At 42.2% G+C, this 19958-nt stretch overlaps 1 protein-coding gene across 2 annotated transcripts in view; it reads left to right on the top strand.

The window, feature by feature from the left end:
• The window catches only part of LOC135323455 (dynein axonemal intermediate chain 1-like), a 149167-nt gene that overhangs the window by 46683 nt on the left and 82526 nt on the right, over positions 1–19958 (top strand). The window lies entirely within an intron of this gene.

Below are 19958 nucleotides of genomic sequence, written 5' to 3'. Positions count from 1 at the left end.
AATGCATCTTGATCCTCAGGAGACTAAACATTTGTATGCCATGGAGTTTTACCTGTCTGATAAAGCCAGTCTGATTCCTTCCCTTTCTTAGCTTTGTCCCTGAAAACAGCTACAGTTAAGTTATTGTGGGAATTCTTTTTTTAGTATTTGCACAACAGAAACCAAGCAGAGATGTGTTAGCTCGTTTTGTTATTGATGTCAAGGCAATGGTCTGATAATGAAAACCTGCTAAAAGACTTTCCTCCCTTCTACACTGAGAGACCCCTTGACTTGGCAGGACAAGATAATCAAAAGATATTGAGGACAGGCAAAACAGCTCTATACACTCTCTCTTAAAAGTGTCGTTTTATACTCCTATCTATTTTAAATATTCATTTTCTGAAATGTAGATATTCTTATATCCATATTCTATTAGCTGAACAGTGGTTTTTTTTGCATTTGGGCCCCCACACCAATACTAAAGTTATGTTATTATCGTAGTTTGGTTTTTCAGTATCAAAAGTCTGGAATCAAGTTGACTAAAGTCGTGGAATTAAGTCTACCATGCACACTGTAATCTAATGAGCAATCATATGGTCAGGGCTCTGAGGGCACTATCAGGCCTTACTGTCCCTGTCCACCTCTCCTGGGGTCTTCTGCTGCCATGCCCAGGCCCAGGATCCTATTTCAGCCCGGCCCGGGGCCATTGATCACTGCCCAGCAATGCTGTAGTGGTGCCAGGCTCCAGCCCCACCATGACCCTGCCTCTGCCTGGCCATGGCCTCACTGATACCAACCCCAGTCTGTGGGTGACCATGCAGCCCAGCCTCAGCCTGCCCTGTCACCAGAAATGTCTTTGATGATCCGGACTCTTGGCTGAACCTTGCCATGATCTCTGTGCCTGCCCTGCTCACTTCGCTCGGGGATGCTGGGATGGGCCCTGGCTTCTGAGGACCCTTCCCTGCCAGCTGTGTTATTGTGGTTGGGTATTAGCTTTCTATCCCTTATGGAGCAGTCAGCCCTTGCTAGGCCCTGACACATATTCTGTTCCTCAGATAACCCAATGTTTAGGTAGATAAATAGCAAAGTAAAATCTGGATAAAAGACAGCCCAACATAACTTAGCCATAATTATTTACTTATGCCAGTTACTTAATTATTTTTTCCAAATTAACTTGTACTTTGAAGGACTTGGTTTTCTTCTGCTTGCATTATTTTTCAGTGCTAAAACCTTGGTATGGTCCCCAAAGCAGATTACTTAATCCGAGTGGTTCTCGTTCTATCGTCTGAGAGAAAACAGTAGCAAGACTATGAATCTGTATCAAAGATTTGATCTTGATTTAACTCTTTTCATTAGGACTTCAGGAGGGAAGTTCCTTAACATGGGTAGATTTACAAAGGCTAGGAATTTTTTAAAATCCTTTTACCCTGACAATAAACTAGATTTATACAGCGCTTTCTTCAGGGGAATTCCAATGTGATACAATAGTTGCTTCTGGCCACTAAGCTGAAGGATGTAGGATTGCACCTGAAGGAGAATATGGTAACTGGTTAGACAGACTTTGGAGAAAGTTTAGCAGGGTATATTGTGACTGCTTAGGCAGGAGTCAGAACAAAATGCAACTGATTTTTTGGGGGTTTTTTTATGTTTAGCAGTACTAAACTGAGATCTTTAGAGATCCCAAGAAGAAGGACTGGAATTGCATCTCATGGGGAAGCTAATGTTGGAGTACTGCACCCTGCATGGCTCTGGTTATTAATTCATTGCTAACCCAGAATGGCTATTACCCCTTTCTAAGGCATTGTCACCACTTACATGTCTCAGATGTTATTGTCCATTCCACTCAAATATTTTCTCATCCTGATTGTACTTCACTTTTAAATCAGTAGTGAGAGAATAGCAAACTTCTTGGGAAGTGGTGTGATTTCTGAGCAGTGTTAGAAATGGAGTCTGAAAGTACCATTACTGGGATGAACAACAGCGCAGAAAGTGATAACTTAAAGACAAACAAAACATGGGGGAAATCTGTCTTCTATATGATGGTAATTGTATGAGATGAGCAGAAATGATGCATGCAGTGAGATTTCAGAGGTCTCAGTCATCTCAGAAGACTTTAAATAGGAGATGGCAGAAACTGGTGGTATGCTCTGATGGTGGCAGGAACTCTCCTCTTAAATGGATTACACTTGCCATAACTCCTTGTTTCAGTCTCTGCATAAAATATGCAACCCCCCACCCTTTCATCTGAGATACTGGCTTCTGCCAGTTTGAATTGCTGCTTATTCTGCATTAATAGCTATGGACTATTGTGCAGCTGTCCTAGGCTGAGTCAGGTGAAGTATTTCCAGTACAAATAGTGTCTTGTTCTGCAGCATTCATGTTCTATGGTGATATCTCAGCTGGAGCACAACACGATTTCCAGGATCACCTGTGTGAGGAAACATAAATTCAAACTAGAACAAGCAAACAGAAGGGTTGTAGGGATCAGAGGGGAATGAGAATAGCCTCCATACAGGAGAAGACTAAAAGTATTAGTTTGTTTAGCCTCCATAGCTCTCCATAAATATATCAGGAGTGATAAATGCCAGGGAGGCATAAGAGCTACTGAAGACCAGCACAGGCACAAATATTCGTTTAAGGGAGAGTTTAGTACGCTATGGATTTGGTATGGTTGCCTGCCAGGGAAAATTTCTGGACCCAGTGACCTGAAAGGTTTCTCCATATCCTCTGTTTCCCAGACACAACTTTGGTTGTGAAATCAGCCACATGGATAAGGAACTTCACCAAGTGAATAAGTTTTATTTAATGCCTAGTGCATAGTGTACAGTGGTTAATCAGCTCAGTACTATTAAAGCTCAAAAGTTTTAAAATCCTTAGTAAGCAGGTAGAGCTATTAATCTTTCATGGCTATAAGAATACAGCTCTTGTAGTTAAGAGTTGGCTTTGAAAAACTTGATGATTGTATAAATTGTTTGTACTGAGTTCCATTATGAGTTTTTTTCACATTAACTGTTGTAGGCATAGATATGATCAGGTGATCTGCACCTTTCAATTGCATGCTGAGTCTTTCAAGCTCACTTTAATGATGAGTCCTTCTGTGGGGTCTGTAATTTGGCAAGCAGTTCCCTAGAGGTAAAAGAGGATGGTTTGGGGGCTTTTTTTCTTTTTTTTTTCTTTTTGCTGTAGAAAACATCTCTGTTTCAGTCCTGTGATGTGGAAGGTGTTGCAGGAATTCTCAACACACTGCAGTGTGGCTGAGATCTAGATGATGCACCAGCTTGAAATGAATTTTGATATCTTTCAGCTGTAATGCTTTACTGCCCTCGAACATGCTGCTCCAATCAGTTTGTTTGTGTTAGATTAGTTCATATTGTGACAATACTTTCTTATCTGTGCACTGAGATGAAATCATCTGTCTTCTCTCTAATTCAGTTTGGGAAAAGATAAATCACTACACGTGAGGTCTGCAGAGCTCGTGGTCAGGCTTTCTATACAGACATTATTAGCAGTGGTGTAACTGTTGGTGCTACACTGGCCAAAAGGGCCCACTTATGGACCTAACTTATATTTTCCTTGCTTTATTTGTTAAGCTTTGTTACTTCAATACCAAAATACTGGGCACTGTAGAAGAATCTACCCAGAGAAGGTGAGTTATGCAGCATGGCTGTATGAATCAGCATGAGCAGCGTATTTGTCAGTTAAACCCTGGAGTGAAATTATAGTACAGAAAACTATTGACATGAAAACATAGCATGAAGTAGGCAAAATTCCCTGTGTGTAACTTCTCTCTGTGGGTTAATTTGCCTCCTGCTACACTGCATGCAATAATTACCCTTAAATGCAAGGCCATATATGTAAATAACGTTACCAGCCTCTACAAGCACAAATTCCTCTCTGTTTTTATGTAGTCACTTGGCAAATATATTAACTAATATTTGTTTCTTTTAATAGCTGCCCTTAAAGCAAGATTACTTAGATTACTAAAGCAGTCTGAGGGCCAGAATTTAAGGGGGTGAGGAGTGATGGAATATATATGTCTCTGTATTTGACAAAAACAATGTGTTTTAAATCATTTTGGGTGCAGTGTAAGAATTTACGATGTCTTCAGCAAAAAAGCATTTGATATATAAAAGTGAGAGAACAAGAAGAATTAGAAAGGTAATACTAATAAGCGTTGGGAGTTCACGTTTCACAGAATAAGGAAAATTTCTGTGGCAGTTAGGAAAATTTTCCCAGAGGTTGGTACAGTATTGCCAAGTTTCATCATGCGGAGATCATGAGGCAGGCTCTCAAAATCGTGACATTTTTATGAGTGATAAGACCTGACTTCTTTTTATTTGCCTCCTGTGCTTTCAGGGTGGAACTTGTTTGCTGTTTTAAAAACTTCCTTTATTGCCATGAGGGCTGGGAATGTTTTGTTCTGAAACAAAGTGGAAGCTGAGCTTGTGCTTAAATAATGAAGCTGAGGCTTAGAAAAAACCTCCTGCTATTGCAGCACTCCTGATAAAATTGGCAGCCCTGTTGTGGCTCCTGTCTGTAGGATGCCTTGCACAGCTCTCTAAGCAGTTGTCCTCTGACGAAGGTAGTGGCAGTGGTCCCCGACTAAATGGACTTCGGTGACCTGAGAGAAATCCCAATGGGTTTGTGGCTGCGCAGAACTAATCGCTTGCAACTTTTGCCGATTCACATGGCTTGTCAGACGAGCGTGCAGCTCCACTCTGATCCCTGGAATACAGTTAGGAAACCACTGGTAAGTCATGGGTCTGATCCAGCTTTGCTAGTCTGATGTTCCTTGCTGTTCATGCACTTCCTTTGAACTGTTTCATTTGAGCTGTGATGATTAGATTGCTGTTGTGGCTCAACTATTTTTGACTTTTTAGTGAAATTTTCTGAATTTGGACTCCCACTGAGAAGCATGAGTTAATTTTTGTGAAGGAAAGTTGAACTATATTTTCAGATTTGCAAAAATGTTTTCAAGTTTTCTAGGCAAATGCTTGGCCCCTTTGGGATCTCCCATACTTTAAAGGCATCAGAGCTTAGCTTCTTCCTATATGCCTCTTGTACTGCAGAATCTCTGACAGCCTCTAATCCTCCCAGACTTCACAGTATGCTCTGAAAATTGCAATTTCCTTCTCTTCTTTGAAACAAATTCTTATCATTTCTTGCATATGGTATTACAGCTGACAGTAGGTAGTCCCAGCCTGAATACTAAGACTGTAATGCTGTTTCTGAGTTCTGTTGCAGTGTATAAATGACTTCAACTGGACTCTCAAGGTAGGTGCCACCAACAGAAAATCTCAATTAATTTCCAAATGACAGTCAGTTGGGACCATGTTCTATGTTGGCTATTGGCCACCAGCTGATTCACATTTTAACAAGCTATTGCCTTTCCCATTTTAATTCTCTTATTTCTTGAATGCTTAGCTTTCTCCAAGCCTTAATGGGTGGCATTTCACTATTAATCATGCATTTTTTCTTTTACTTAGCACATGTTTCTACATATCTGCAGAGTTAGTTAAGAGAAAGGAGAGAACGTTATTTCCAGCTGAAGTGGAAAAAAATTGTTGTCAATATGGGCAGTTACAGAGTAGGAATTCTAAAAATTACTTGATGTGATTGAGATAATTAGACATTGAAACCTTTCTATCGGTAAGGATGGTTATCATACCTTACTGGTATTTTCTGTGGTCGTGACACTCCCTGCTGTGTTGAGTAGGACAGGACAATCAGGCACTATCTAAAATAGTCCTGGGCTGAGTTCTGATTTCCTGTCTAGGCTTACGATCTTATCTGGTTATAATGGAATTATGTCTAATTTCTGTTCACATAAACAAGATCACAGTCAGCTTATTGTTTTCACTGGGAAGGTATTTGGTAATATCTACCTTCTGCATTACAACATAAGACTTTTTCTTGTTTGTTGGAAGGAACTAAATTAGTATATTGGTTTGATTTTGATCTTTGGATTTTGCAATGCTGCTTTCATACAAAAGTCAAAGTATGAAATTAAAGGATGATATAATCTGGCTGGAACGAGCCTCCGGATATCATCTACCCTATGCCAGGACAGGCTTAATTCTTCCTAAATGGTTTCTGACAGATGTGTGGCTACATTGTTCTTAAAAGCTCGAGAGGATGGGAACTCTGTTTCCTCTTAAGTAACCTCTCCCAGCACTGTCAGATTCACTTGCTGGAGAAAAAAAACCTGCAAGAGGGCACCTAACACTCCTTGCTGCAGTGTTTGTTACTTCTCCAAAGCTGAAATTCAGAAGTAAAGGAACAGAGCTTGGACTGGAAACCAGCAGAGGGATTTCCCACTTCAGCCAGGTGGGAGAGCAAGAACCCATCCTTTGTAGAGGAGAGTCTCCTTTCCTCTGGCAGTGCTGCCCATCCTAGCCCCATGGCAGCAGGGACCTGTTAACTCCTTGGGCAGATATGTACAGAGAGTGCTTTTAAACTCATCACGATACTACCGAGGTCCCACTGTTCAGAGAGAGGGTCTTCCAAGGAAACACTTCCCCAAAGCAGGGTCCCGTAGCATGAAAACATCCACGGAGGGATATGACTGGGTTAATGACTGCTCACGTACTTTGCTTCTGGTCAGGAGATTTTCAAAGGACGCTTAGGCCAGAGGAGGTGGGGAGCATGCCCCTCCTTAGCCCCGTTCCTGGTGTACACACAGGCTTTGAGGATGCTCCTGTGTCGGTCGTCCTGTGTGCTGTGTAAGGACAGGAATGTGACATCCAGTATATCCCCTGGAAACTATGTCAGCTCCTGTCAATCAGCTACTTACAGACCTGATCTGTGGAAACGCTGGCTTTGTAAGGGCAGAGCTGCTGGTGAAGGGATTTAGTGTGGTACCACATATGTCATGTTGGCTGGTAACACCTCCCCCTCTGTCCTATAAATATCCCGATCGGATAGTGGCACAGTATTAATTCCTGCATTTTTTCCTGCCAATTTTACTTGCTTTTTCTAATCAAATATTTACAAACAAACTCGCCTTGCTTTCTGGCATCATGAGGCGGCTCTCAGAAGGAAACCATTCATTTTCCACTGTACAGTGTCGGCTGATTAGATGCTTTGTGGAGGAAGAACTGATATGAAAGCACAGAAATGAAAACAGCAATGCTCCTGCCAAGCACTGTAGCCTGTTGCTGTATGTTGCTTTCATTAGTTAGCTGGTTGTATTCATTCGTTCCACAGTGGTGTTAGTGAATGAAGCTTATCAGAGAATTATTCAGACTGTAAAGCAGAGTCCGGGAGTACAGGAGCATGGCTCCCTTGCTGTCTCCTCTCTACACCCCTGCTCCTGACACCAGGGATCAGCTTTCTACCATTCATTTAAAGCACTTTCTACTCCAGCTGTGGCATCTGGCCACTGTAGACTAGGAGGACGCAAACCCAAAGATCCAGCCCTTCTCCAGGCCAAACATGGCTTGTCAGGATGTTTCTAGCATTGCAAGAAGGGTTAAGACAGAAATAGCTGGAGGGTGGGATAACTCATATTGCACTTCTTCCACCAGAGCTAATTTCTGATTGCCTTTGCCTTCCAGTCTGGTGCTGCACTTATCTGTGTTTGTTGCTTTGACTGACTTCAGAGCCTGTGGGCATGAGAGCTCCTTCGTGGTGCCTTGGGCTTACAGAGTGGGCAGGATCTTTGTCTGCCTGTTTTAGTTACTTAGATGGTCTCCATTGACTGTCTTTTTTCTTTCCAAAAGAGGTTGGGCAATGCTGATTCCATTCTTACTGATGAGAAAGCCAAGCTCATGTGCCAAGGGACCTGCAGAAGAAAACGTGTCCAGAGCTCTGTTCGTCTCAGATCTGGTAGAGAAGTCCTAGAAACAGAAGGCTTTATTCCAGCAATTCTCATTAAGAGGCAGTGACTCTGAGGACTTTTTTCAGAGAGATTATCCAACCTGGGCTTCTAATTCTCCAGACCAGTCCCGTCACCCCATGTTTCTGTTTTGGAGAGTTCTTCCATGTCCCAGCCATCCTCTACTCATGCAGAGAGCAGGAAGCTTGTTAAGTCAGCTCTCTTTGCTGGCTAGCATCCAGTCTGAGAGCTGGGTCACAGGGCAGCTTTAGAGACCTACTCCTCTTTAGTTCTCCTTTAAGAACTACTAATTACATGGATTGAGAATTACATGGGTGCAATATCACCACCAGTGCTCTAAGATTTATGTTTGGAAACCCTGCCTTACAGTGAAATACTAAAACCGCTAAACTTACCAAAGCTTATCAAAGATAAGTTTAAGCAGTGATTTGATTACTGTCCGTGAGTTATTTCTAGGGGAAGGAGATACCTGACAGAAGAGAACTCTTTCATCTTACTTTTTCATCTTACTTTTTCATCTAGACTAGAATCTAGTGACTGAAAGTAGAGTTCAGAGATCCCGGAAAGCTGGAAATAAATTGAAGTTTTAATGGTGGAAGTAATTAAGCATAGGAGCAAATACAGGGTTTATTCATCACAGTGATCTCCTTTGGCCTTAGATTTTATGAATCTGCATTGGGCTCCTTCCATCATTAGTCCTAGCAGTATGTAAGTTACTTTGTACTCTCTGGAAGTTAGATGGCTTGCCATTATTCCTAGGGCAGAATTGTACAAAGAAATTGTATAAAGCCACATTAAGGACTTTTTCTTCAAAGACTTTTCTCTTCTGTCTTTTGTTCTGGAAGTGAGTGAGAGTCATTTTTCAACAGAGAGAATTTGTAAAAGCCTGAAGGAAATCTATGTGAAGTAATATTTTCATCAGAGTTGAAACTCATGAGACATCCAAACTCTTCTTAGCTTACCGTTGCTTTTCTGTCACTGCACAACAAAAATACATGTTCTCCAGCACAACATTTTTCTCAGCTGCTCCCCATGTAGGGGAACTCAATCCTGGTTCTCCATTCTTCACTTCATGCTTGGTACTCACTAAGCTTACTCACTGTCAGAATATAGTCAGGAATGTCTGAATTTTAACCTCTACTGCCTCTAGCATAGGTCACTTTAGGTTAAGAGCCTGTCAAGAATACTTCAAAAATTCTGGTCTTTGAAAAAGAAGTACAGCCCAGATTTTCAGTCTATAAAAACTTGTAAACTGAGAAGAGTATGAAAACCTCTCTACCATTTTTTTGTTTTTTCTCTGAGTGCTGCATGTTTTGTGCTCAGGCATATCACTTTGCTGAAATTCAGTTGAGAGATGAAAAAAGTGAGTTTTAGGATATTGTGGGGTGAAGTCAACTACAGATGGCAGAAAGGGGATTTAGGGGTGCTTAGATCTCTGTCAGTGAGGAATCTAAGCTGTGAATCATGTAACTAGCTTTGGGTTGTGTCTTCAGCAGTTCCTCTTCACTTCAGTTTCCTCAGCTATAAGATAAAGAGAATCCTGCTTTCCTTGTGGGCAATTTGAGGCTTACTCTGTGTGAAGTCCTGGCTAATCTATGCATCCAACTTGCTATGAAGATAATGATTTTTGCAACATTATCACACTGGATTTAGATCATTGCTAAATTTTAACAAGTGGCTGCCATCAGAAAGAATCTCATGTGCAATAAAAGAAAGGTGGTATGTATTTGTTCCAAGAGCTTTTTCCAGTGCAGTCAGGGCTGAGTAGATTATTGGTAGATTATTGATAGATTCCTCCACATATAAGAGAGCTGACTCTGATAGTAATGAGGGTCCTAATCCAAATGAGACTCACTGACCTGCTGCAGCTCCTCTCATCAAATGGTGCCTAATGAAGTGGTTTCTGGCACCACATGAGACATCCCTATAGAGGAACAGTGATATCATTGTTTTTATTGTGCGGTGAGGATTCAAAAGAGAAGACAGCACAGTAGATTCTCAAAATGCTGTTGTATGGCCAGATGGTGGATGCCAAGAGCTCTGAAGTTTGGAAGCGTTTGGCTAAGTGCAGAGCCTTCCTGGGCAGCCTTGATGCATTAGACTGTATGTTTGTATCCAAGCTGTTAGACTGTAGCCGGAAGAACAGGATCACCCCTGAAAAATGCTGGGAGTTGATTTTCATGTTGTTACATGTTATTTTTTTTCTGTGAAGTGTCCAAGTGTTTTGTTGTGCTCAGTTTCCCAGGCATGTTAGCTTCATCTTGCCCAGGGCCTGATGCAGCCCCTTCATGTACATTGGGGATATCCAGCTGTGCTCTTTCCCCCACCTCACACAGGGTAGGAGAGTGATGCTCTGAAGCAACACATGCTTCCTAGATGCTATACAGTCCCAGGCCTCTTCCTCTGCTGCAGAGAAGGTGGAGGGAAGCCAGACTGCCCAGGGAGCAGGAGATGTGGGGAGCTAACCCTCCACTTTAACTCCCACAATTAATCAATGGTCTTGATCAGACTTGTGGTTTAGTTTTGTTCACATAGTGGTTGGCTTCCCAGAGTGGGAGTTGGCTAAATTGGCTGTCACAGAAGAAAGGTGAGAGTTTATTCTTATGTATGTGAATACCTGATGGGAGGAAGTAAAGAAGATGGAGACAGACCGTTTTCAGTGTTATCAAGTGAAAGGACAAGAGGCAATGGGCCCAAAGTGAAATACAGAAATTTCAATTTAAACATAGGACAAAACTTTTTTACTGTGAGGATGGTCAAATGCTGGAACAGGTTTCCAAGAGTGGTTGTGAAGTCTCCATCCTTGGAGATATTCAAAACCAGATTGGACATGGTCCTGGGCAACCTGCTCTAATTGACCCTGCTTTGAGCAGGGGGATTGGACCAGATGATCTCCAGAGGTCCTTCCAACCTCGGCTATTCTGTGATTCTGTTATTCTTTACTTTTTTTTCCATTTCAGCTTTTTCCCATCACAGCCAAATGTAAGCCAAAATTTGGCCCTTGGTTTGCACAGATATTTGAAGGAAACGCTTTTTGTGAGCCTTTTGGACCGGTTCCGTTAGTTGCTGTTTGGAGATTTGACTCTGAAAGATCCTCTCCACTCTTCCCATCACTACCTTTTCTCCCCTGCTTTTGTCATCTGACCAAAGAATTGCAACCTGTTGCTTTGTTCCCCTATACTTAGCCAACTGGCTTTATTTGGGACTAACACAAATAAAAGTACTTTCATTTTAATTCAACTTTTTAGAAAATTAATAGTTTTACTCTGAAATCTACTTTTAAAAGCTCTTAAAAACAATTTAGACTAACCACCAATCATCTGCTTCACAGATCTGCTTCAGACACGAAACATTTCATGCACTAAGAATAAAACAATCCCAAAATAAGGAATTACTGTGAGAAGGACTGATTATCTGGTATACATACTAGCCGTATACAGAGAGAAGTGTGGAAAGGTACAGCCCTGATGTAATGGTCTGTGGCTGGCTGCTGCACACAGGAATGGAGAGAGGACCGTTTGGGACGTGGGAGATGCTTAACCACAAACTGATAGGCATCTAGACAGTATTCTGGAAAGATATCACTGTTTTTATGCCCTGTTTTTATTCTCTTCCCTAAGCACCTGATGTCAACCACTGCTGGGAACAGGATAGGGGCAGATGTCTGAGCTATAAGGGCAGCTCTTATATTCACTGTTGCTTGAAGTACATACCTGTGCAAAGCTGACTGCAGGTTGGCCTGGGTGTATATAACATGTGTTACTCAGTTGTCTCTCTGCCCCTCAATCAAATCTGGCTCTTCTGCCAAATGTTTTCAGAAAAGTTCTCTAAGCAGCCATATCATTTCTGATTGTCTCCTGCATGGTCTAGGCCGTACATGTCCACCTCATCAGACATCTGTCTGCTTTCAAGAAGCTGCAGCACCATCGTAAAACACTAATGTTTCTTTCCTTTAATTATGGAATACATAAGCATCTCCTGCAGTGCCCACATCCCCCTCAGAGCTCGTCAGGTCAGAAATACTTGGATGCAGGCAGCCTGGCTTGTTTGCAGTAACAGCAGGCTGGTGTGATTATCCAAAGGAGGCACATTTATAGATGTCCATTTGTTGCCTGATCCTGGAGATTTCAGAACAGCATGTGGTTGTTGGAAGCCACTCACCGCTAACAAGCATTTGGCCACTTGATGGCACTCTTAAATATTTTGTTGGTTGCAAATGCTGTTCAAGTATGTCAGTTTTTCAGGGCAGTGGTAGAGAAAACTGACCCTCAGGCATTCAATGGTGAAACACTAACAAGACTGCAGCCTAAGCTGACCAAAACAAGAAAGGCAGGAATAAGAGTTCAGTTGGTTGTGCTGACTGCTGCCAAACATGTAACAGTAGGGTTAGCCCTTGTCTGCTTTCCCAGCTCCGGAGCACTCTGCAGAAACGAGCATGTCCTCCCAGGTGTTGGGACTGGGAAGTGTCCTTCACTCCCTAGTTTCTGAGGAACGAAGGGTCATGGAGGTGAGTTACTTGCCAGTGCCCACTAGATTTGAGTCAGTATCTGGTGTCCTCTCCAAGATGTGAGAGAAGGGAGTCATGGTGGACATGGTGAAGCAGCAAAAGATCAGAACTCTAAGAAGTGAACCTCTGAGAAAGACCTGGAGGAGAAGGTTGAAGCACTGAAGCTTTTACCTGTAGGAAAAAGCTTTGAGCAAAAAATGCCGGGCACTATTTGGGAGTGATGTATGGGACCTGAGCAAAGTGCACCAGAGTACTAAGTGTGAAGCTGAAAAGGTCACCAAGTCCTGGAGGCATTCTGGGAAGCAGAGCTTGGGTCTTGCTATTCTGTGGTTGCACTGGCTTTTCTCCCTATTATTGTGAGTGCGTTATGTGAAATTATTAGTCTGTCTGTTTGAGGGATAAAACATAAATGCAATCCTGGAAACAGTAGGAGTGTTCTTCTTGGTGTTATTGATATATGGAACTTTTATAGCCCCATCTATGATGTGTATCCTCAGAAGTGCTGTGAAATAAAGCACAGAGAGGAAAGGACTGAGACCACATTAGCCAGTCTTGGTAGACCTGGGTCTGGAATACAAATCTCTAGTTCCTCAGCTTGACCCTTCATCATATGGACCATCTCTTGCTATTATATAAATATCTTCAGGGTGTAAGTTAGCATTCGTAACATAGGGGCAGTTGCACTCTTAGTATTTGCATTGTGAAATCAAACCTTTGCAAGTATCTTATTTAAAGAAGCAGATTTAACAAGAGAATTCTGGTGCCTACTAGATCACGCAAAACCCTGTCTGATCAGAATGAGAAAAGTCTGGTTTTACATACAGCACTGCAAACTCAGCCCTGCAAACTCAGCCCATGTGGTATTCCTTCTCTTTTTCTAATGCTCATCTGCTCCCCTTTGTGTGAACCCAGGGAGAACTGAGCTGCAAGTCAAATGCTCCTGCTGTTTTCAGGGAGGCACTGCATCTTTTCATCCCTTTCTCCCCTGTTCTTGTCTGCTTCTGAACCTCTGCTCTCCAATGCAATGATAGAGAGTGCATCGTTCCAGGCATTTCCTAGAGCTCTTTTTTCTGCTGGCCCAGCTGACTGTAGTGTCTCTTGTGTTACTTTGCCAGACAGTATTTTAGAGTAAGATACAAACGCACCTGACAGCTTGTTTCCTTAAAGGTTGTTTTTATCTATTGATCTGTGTTTCCCAGGTGTGTGGTTTGCCTCTGACAAGTGCGGAGCCCACAGCAGTTATTAGGACTGTGACACGGCCTCAGGATGTGTATAAATTACAGCCTGCCTTGTCACCTGTCTATTTTGTCTTTTCTGAAATGTCCAAAAGACTTAGAAAATCCATTTTTCTTTCTCCTGTCTGAATGGCAAGTTCTGTACTTCCTAAGCAGACCCACAGCTAATAACATTAACTTGGTCAGAAATACCAGGAATTAGTCCAGCGATTGGTGAAAGGTGTCAGGCAGGATGTTAAATGATGACATTCAAACATCTGAATTAACATAAACCAAAACGATCTACAGTTTGCCTACACCAGACTGGTGGGATCCCTCAGAGCTTGCAGATCTTGCAAAGTCAGTGTTGCTGACTGCAGGATGTGTGTATTTTCCTCAGGGGTGGGAAACATCTCTGCTCACTGAGTTCAGCTAAATGCAGGTGGTCTCACCAGCAGAATTCAACTTCTACTGATACATGTCACAAAATAAATGCTGGTTAAGTTATCATCTGACACAGTTTCCCTGAGGGGGTGCTGTGGAGATCAGCAGTAGGCGTGGAGCTAGGCGTTATTTTCATTGGTCCTCTGGATGGAAATATGAACTCACAACCGAGGAAATGTGTGGCTAATGAAAAAGCAGGTGGAATTGTAAATGATGCTGGGAACGGGGCTGTTGTACACAGTGATTAATCTCTTGGTAAACTGGAATTATTCAAACCAAATGCATTTTAATGCAGACAAATACAACGTTATACCTCTATAAACAAGCAGGAGTGCCATGTCCTGGAGAGCAGCAGCTCTAAAAAAGATAGGCTTTTGTGGGCAAACAATAAATTTGAGTTCTCTGTGTGATATTTTGGCAAGGAGGGCTAGCATGATCCTGGAATGCAAACTGGGAATCTTGAGTGGCAGCAGAGAGATGATTTAAGCATTAGTGAGACCGATGCTGGAATACTATGTATGGTTCTGAAGTCAACATTTTTCGAAGGATGCAGAAAAATTGAAAATAGTTCAGCAAAGAGCCTCGAGCTGATCTAAGGGGTGCAGAAGACGGCTTAAGGGTGAACAGAGGACAATATCCAGCTGAAATCCAGATTGCAAGTGAATTTTACCCAGCTCTAACACAAATCCCAGTCATGTGATGTCCTCCACATTTCTGTGAAAGTCCTTTTTTTCCTACTCCTTGTCTGTTGAAGAGCAGCTTTCTCTTCGCAGCTGTGGAGACAGTGCCTTGGTCTGGTGTGACAAGGCTCACGTTGGCTCCCTGCTTCTCGCTAAGCAGGTCTCTGTATGAAGAACTGGTAGAAGTAAGTGAGACTGTTGAGGAGTTCAGTCTGTGAAGGTTATCAAAAATAGGCTGAAAGGTGACAAGCATTCAATTTTTAAGTATCTTAATGAAGAGAGAACACCAGATAAGAAAGAAGTCCTTAATCCAGCAGAGAAAGGCATAATAAGAATTAGCAGTGGGGAGGGAAAGCCAGATAAGTCAAATGAGAAATTAGCTGCAACTTTTAATCACTCAAAGTGATTAAACATTGAAACAAACTACCAAATGACACAATGTCTTCTCTGGCTCTTGAGGCCTTCCAATGAAGAATGTGTGTGCTAGCCAAAAACAAGTTATAGGACTCAAAACAGGACATACCAGGGGTGTTTGTGGACTGTGATATAAAGAAGGCCAGGCTTTTCTGGCATAAAGTTACAAATTAATGAATTCTCAAAACTTTTTCTTCTCTAGGAAGGGGCGGTTTTGAAAGTTCTGTGTTAGTCTTTTTCCGGACCACAGTGTGGTTCAGAGCCAGAGCCACAGGGATCTGGGCTTGTGTCAACACAGCAGTATACTCAAGTACTTCTGGGCATTCACAGGGAATAGAAGCCGAGCAGGCATCAGCGATTCCTGTTGGAATTTCTCAGGGATCCTGGGATGGGGCCACCGTCAGAAAACCCCTGTGAAGTCCTAAGTTCTGCTCCCTGTTCCTCCAGCTTGCTGACATGCCTTTCGCCATCCACTCCATGGGCCTTTCTCAGTCCCTTGGTGATAAAAAGGAGATACATGACTTTTCTGAACTCTTTCTGATTTTTCTAAACTGTTGGCATACAGTGGAGCTCAAAGTGCCAGCCACTTCTTTTCTTTTGGGATGTCCCTTTTGCAATTACAGTGCAGTGTGGAGCTGGCTGAGCTATTTAAATAAGCTAGGAGAAAGTCTTGCTGAAGCAGCACAACCTCACTCGTCATGCTTTGCAGCAGGGTAGATTAGCCAGTGCTGGGTGCCACACTGCCTAGGTTTTACTCACTGATAGAGAAAAATGTGCTTTGAGGATTCATTAATTTGTGGCTTGCTCAGCCATCTCTCCATGCCCCATAGGCTGCAGCACAGGCTTATGTTTAGGCTGTACTCAGGGTTTTACAGATCTCTTTTTGCTTGGGAAAATTCGCTGGCCTGCAGTAAACCTCTTCTGTCCTTTAAAGGTTTTAAAGGCATGTAAGCAGCTGAGCCACTTCGCTGGGTACCACAACTTTTGTCTTTGAAACAGATCTCTTCTCCGCAGAAGAGATCGTATTACCAGTGCTCTGGTGTGAAGCACAGCCAGCCCATTCCTTTGGCTTCTCAGAAATTCAAGCCAAAAGGAGGGAGGCCCAGTCAGCAAGCTCATCAAAGCGTGGATATGTTTAGGAAAGGAAAATAGATGTGCTTGTGCAGCTGTGATGTCAGAAACAAGCACCTGCTTACAACTGTGTTTCCCCATCTTGCTTTTTCTTTTAGACGGGATCTTGGAGTAGAAAGAACAGATTTTAAGCAGCAGTGTTTACTTTTAGCTTAGTGATTTCTTGGCTTGAGTCATATCAGCTAGACAGCTTGCACTCTTGGTTTATAAAAAGCTGTGTATCATAGGATCTAAGATGTAAGGTTGCAGTATTTTGGGTTTTGAATTCTCCAAAGAGAAAGTGATTTACCGATTTATCCAACAAGAAACCATAGCACTGGCTTCTTGTGTAGTAAAAATCTCTACTTAGATTGATAATGATTGAGGGTCCCAACTTTGAAATTTACTGTGTGAATGCAGGATTTATCCCAAGCATTATGGTTTCTAACTTGAAAATACCGTTGCATTGAGCTGACTGGTTCCACCCACCAAGCATTTCTTAAGAAATGGAGGAAATCCATGTGTGCCTGATGGTCTTTGGTGAATCAAAAGGGAAAGGGTTTTTTCTGTCCAACAAACAAAATATTTTGATATGAGGTTCAGCATTTATTGATGCTTTTAAATTCAACTGAAGGAAAAATATAAATGAAAAATCTGATAAAATGGACATTTAGCATATGTCAGAATGAAACATTTAGATGTTTTTTCAGACTTTTTTTTTGCATGAACTAATTGGTGATGCCACAATTGTATCCTGAATCATATTGCTCTAACTGAATCTGCATTTTTCTGAAGAAGGGTTTGGGCTGAATCTGCCCACCTCTGAATGCAAATGCAGATGAATATTTTATTCAGCAGTAACAGTTGGTTTGAAAGCCATTTTGATTGCATGCAATGCTTACAGGCTCAGCTCTCCAGGTTGAGCCTGGTATTAATGCTGTCTGCTGCTTTCATTAGCAAAACTTTTCTTTGCACAGACCCTTGTTCTGTGTCAGGATCTGAAATTTAACCTCCACTCAGATGGACATTTAGGATCCTCATCACATACGGCTCTTCCTCATTATCACAAGAGTCTGTTTGCTGTCCTCTTACTGCTGTGCTGCCTTGTGTCTTCCTGTAAGTGGAAGAACAACTCCTGCTGGCATGTTTTTCAGAATAACCATCTAGTATCTCAGTTATTTCCAGGCCTTATATCTTGGAAAAAGAGTCGTATTTTAATTTGCACTTGGAGGGTCTGCATGGGGCAGATACCCTCTGCTTTTTCAGTTCATGCTGCTGCGTCTGTAACAGGGCAGAGCAGCACCGAGTAGAGAAGCTGTCTCAGGTCTCCAGCAGCTGCTAGCTCTCGGGTCTGCACCCTTTGCTCCACTGCATGCTCTACACTCTTTTAACGTTATTTCAGTAAGTAACCTGCATCTTGAGAGCTTGACTACGCAAGATTTGGGGCATGCTGCAGTGGTCTTCTAGGTTTTACCGAAACACACAAACCTTCCTCTTGAAAAGCCCATGCATTAAAACTGTAACCTGGATGTGCTGCTTCGGTTATGTGCTTTTTGAAATATTGAATATTGCTAATGAAATCAGCTTATATTTTTCATTTATTAAAGAGGATGTTGGTATGTCACATCTTAGGACTCTGGATGAGAATCCATCCTTCAGTGAACTGGATTTATATACCCGTTCTCTGGGGCTTATTGTTTTACTGGAATTTATATGCCATGCTTCAGTGTTAATTGTGGATTATTCTCATCACTTTGCCTTTTGTCAGAAATAGGCTCTACATTAGCAAACATATTATCTAGGCTTATCTGAAGTATTCACATATCTATGATTTAACCCATATCCAGTGCATTTCATGACACAAAGGAGAGAATGGGTGGGAGTCAGGTCTTTGCCATTACAGTCAGTGGAGCCAGGAGAGTAAGTCGGCAGACCAAATATAGGGATCTTCTTTAAGGTGAATTTTCTACACTCAGTGCAGTGGATTGATTGATCTCTACTGATCGCAGTGGGAGTTTAGGCTCTGAGCAAACTGGCAGACAGCCACCAGTAGACCTGCATTTAGGTGTCTTAATCTGCAAACTGAATCCTGTGTTTCGCCTCTGTTAGAGCTTCTTCCAAGACCTTGCTTTCCCCTTTGAGGATAGCGTTCTCCAGGTGGATTTGCTGATGCTGCTGAGTTATTTTACCCAATAAAGGCCCTGCTCTGTCCCATCTAACTGAGGAAGGGGGCTGCCCTATGATCCTGCCAGAGAGCAAAGAAAGAGGCACCTCCAGAAAACAGTTCAGGTCTTTGGTGGGCCGACTCCAGAGATATGTCTCTGCTGCCTGTGCAGAGCATGGGGGACAGCATTCCTAGGCTCCTCAGCTCAGTGCCTACGGACAGAGAATGAATGTGCGCCGTAGACTTTTTGGAAATATGCCTCATTGTTCAGCACACTCAGGAGAAATTAGACCAAGAAATGAGTGGAGTTCAAAGGCCAGCTATCAGATTTGACTTCCTAGTTCCTTCTTCTGTGAGTCGTTCCTGGTAGGTCGCCTGCACAGCTTTGCTGAGTGTTTCCCCTGCTGAGGAGAGGAGGGTTTCTTCTTTATCAGAACCTATGTCCTAGGACCTGGACCTAGACTTAGCAACAGTTTGATGACATTGGTTGGCTAAGAGCAAGGGCAGTGCTATGATTTCTGAGAAGGACAGTGCAGATCTCTGACAGAGAAAGCAAGTTTATTTTCTTTTCAGCTAGAATTCTAGGAATAAGTGCCCCCCTTTTCCAAATAATATGTTTAAAAATATTGTTTGGGTTCAGGTACTTCTAAAATGATGCTAGTATCAGTATCTCACACTTCTGCAAAGTAAAGAAACCCTTTCTCCTGCCTGGCCCTGATCTACAGAGGGTCCCACAAAAAGGAGTGCTGCATGCTTCTAAAGTTAGAATATGTCTGCGGTCCAAATAAAGAGCAGCATTAATAGTTTTGTTGATGTGTGGGTTGCTTTACTAATTCTTCAAATGTTCTTTATGTGGCCCCAATAAGTTTGAGGGAAGCAACATCTGTACCTGCAGGCTGATTTGGGAACAGCACACTGCCAAGGAGAATTCTCTGAAATTAATGTTCTCTCTGGGTATGCACTACCAAATTCTTATTCTGCAGGCCGGTCAAAATGTTAGGCAGAGTAGGAAGTACTTTTAAAAGCAGGTGACTATTCTGGAAATACGACATATAGTAGGTAGTTGAAGCACAAAAAAGTGGTAAGTTTGTTTCCCATATACTACATGCCAAAGCAAAAAATAGCATTTGGAAGGATGGCTAGGGCTAGAATTCCCTCAGAGAGCGCACTGTTTTGATAGATTAGGAAAGCTCCTTCTTCACTTCTGGGGAGCTTATCTGCATCAGCAGCTTTTCTGCCCTTTTAAAAGAATTTGGAAATTGTTTTTTTAGACAAGCAAAAAACCTAAGAACTGCAGAGGACAGTCCGAACATGATAAAAATGAAAGAAAAATGGTGCTGTTGAGAATAGGGAGAGCTGATTGCAGACTGCAGAAAGGAAAGGTAAAAATAAGTGGAAAAGAAAATGGAAATTTTCGGCAAAAGAGAACTTTTATGCAAAACAAGGAGGAGATGTTGGATATAAACTGAAAATAAAGCTGCAGTGACTTGTGCATTGCACAGTTATGTGTAATGGCAGTGGATGTGATTCTGTATACGTACTTAAATGACATGTTTTCCTCTGAAGAAGCAGAAGAGGCCGTAATATCAAACACTGCCAATATAGAAAT

This window comes from Dromaius novaehollandiae, chromosome Z (genome assembly GCF_036370855.1).
Source record: "Dromaius novaehollandiae isolate bDroNov1 chromosome Z, bDroNov1.hap1, whole genome shotgun sequence".
Lineage (NCBI taxonomy): Eukaryota > Metazoa > Chordata > Aves > Casuariiformes > Dromaiidae > Dromaius > Dromaius novaehollandiae.
The sequence above is the reverse complement of the archived record's forward strand: the minus strand, read 5'-3'. Positions and strand labels throughout refer to the sequence as shown.